Source organism: Bidens hawaiensis, unplaced genomic scaffold, assembly GCF_021521415.1.
Source record: "Bidens hawaiensis isolate Kalapana, Puna unplaced genomic scaffold, B.hawaiensis_p1.1 tig00016033_1, whole genome shotgun sequence".
NCBI classification, from domain to species: Eukaryota; Viridiplantae; Streptophyta; class Magnoliopsida; order Asterales; family Asteraceae; genus Bidens; species Bidens hawaiensis.
Window position 1 is genome coordinate 295,208 of NW_027492449.1, and position 2,471 is coordinate 297,678.

Sequence of the window (2,471 nt, forward strand, 5' to 3'; positions counted from 1 at the left end):
TGTGGGCCGGGAACCCAAAGTGGGCTCAAAACCATTTGTCAGCCCAGAATTTGTAGGCCCAAAAGCAATAAACAGCCCAACTCCCTTTAAAACACACATTTGAAAGTGGCCCAGCTAAATCACATGTTTCTAGGAGAGTAGTTTCGAGATAAAACAAAAAAAACACAATAAAATAAAATAAAATAAATTGAACTGACTAAAATAAATACCAATAAAAGTATAAAAGAACTCCCTTGAATTTTGTAAGATCGGGATCAAATTTCAGTTTCTGTAAAAACGCCGCTCTTTTATGAAAAAATCTGAACATGGAATCATATCGTTTAAGGGGCTGACACTAGGATTAATGTTCAGCGTTTTTATGATATAAACAGACAGGTTGATAGTAGGTATAACAAACTTAACATGATTTTCATTGCATCGGTGATACGAGTTAGGTTCAGTTCGGCATAAAGCTTAGATGGACATCACTCATGGACCTGTGATGCCTTCTATCTCTTCTTAAACATATTTGGCTTTCCCCAGATCACCCCAATTTGACTCCAACACACTAGTGCTTGATCAAATGATTTTTATATGAGCCAAAATTTAAGCTTTAAGGTTGAACGTTGGACTTACAAGCTAGTGAACTGATAAGCCTTTCATTCGAGACATGACAGAACTTACTTGTGTGCCCTCATCTCTGTAGTTCTAGTTTGACCCTTTAAGCTTTTAAAATAATTTTAATAGAATAAAATAAACTCAAATAACTCTTTTGTAGATTTTTTTTTGCAACTTAATAATAATAATAATAACTTAACAACACAATATTTTTGGTGATCAAGACACTAAAGGGCTCGTGTATGACTGGGTAATTATTTTTCTGCCTATCCTTCGGAGAGATGTATATGAAGACATGCACACTTCTTCAAGATGACTCTCCACAGTAAGTTTAGCAAATTTAGTTTATATCACTTCAACTTTTACGCATCATGGAAAGCTACCATACAAATCAATGACTGTTCTAGAGCCTTTTAAGCTTAATAACTTCACCCGTTAGGCACACAAAAACAATTTATCTATCATTTTCCGAAGGTTGGATCAATTTTCATTTGAAAATATTTTGAAGCTTCTAAAAAGCTGTTAAACTGAATAATAATATCACTTCCCAGGGAGTTACATAAAACACACGTGTTAAGAATTCAGTCACCTCGGTCACTGATAAGCTTTTGGGTAAATGGCTATCCCGTATGACCACAAGTGGTTAATCGGACCAAGCATGTATGAGCATACATGTCCTTCCAGCTCAGAGTTACCGACATAGTTTTAAGTGAAAGAACACAAAACACAAAACACATCATAATCGCCCCGGGTGCTTTCTGTCGTTGGGTAAATGGCTATCCTGTGAAACTACAAGTAGAACACCGGACCAACCATATACGAGTATATCTCCTTCAAACTTGAGCAACTGACATAATTTTAAGCGAGAATGAATCTTGAGACCAAAAAAAAAAAAAAAGACAACGCACATACACTATTTTTGATTTTTTGAATTTTTTAATAATAAAAACAACGCACACACTATTTTTGACTTTTTGATTCCCCCCCCCCTAAATTTATGCAAATATAAACAAAAATGTACAAATTTATACCCAAAAAGACTCAATCCTCGAAACGAGGCATTTTATGAAACCCACAAGCACATTAAATTTTGCTGTTCCGGCTGGTTTTGTAAATAAGTTTGCCACATTGTTGTCAGTGTGGACTTGTTCAAGATGAATCAATTTACGATCGAAACAGCACGAATAAAATGAATTTTAATATTGATGTGCTTGGTTTTAGAGTGTTGAACATGGTTTTTCACAATTGCAATGGCCGCATCATTATCACAAAAAATAGGAGTGTCAAGAAATTCCCAACCGTAATCCAGCAGTTGGTTTTGCATCCAGATAACCTGAGAGCAGCGAGCAGATGCGGCACCATGCTCTGCTTCAGCGGTCGAGGTAGACACCGTCTGTTGTTTCTTACACTGCCATGAAATGAGATGGTCTCCTAAGAACTGGCAACCAACTGACGTGGATTTCTTGTCAATGTCATCTCCACCATAATTGCTATCAGCAAAAGCATAAAGATCAAATTTTGATTGTTTGGGATACCAAAGACCTAACTTTGGTTGTCCATTCAGATATATAAAAATATGTTTAACAACAATTAAATGAGAGAGTTTAGAATTAGCCTGGAAACGAGCACATTGGCAGACTGCAAACATGATGTCAGGTCGACTGGCTGTGAGGTATATCAGAGACCCGATCATCGATCGATAGTATGTTTGATCTACGGGACTCCCATCAGGATCAGATGACAGTAGTGGTCTTTCTGCCATGGGAATGTTGGCACTCTTGGAATCTTGAAGCTCAAACTTTTCCAGCATATCTTCAACGTACTTCCCTTGATGTAGTAAGATTCCTGCCGAGCTTTGTCGAACCTGTAGCCCC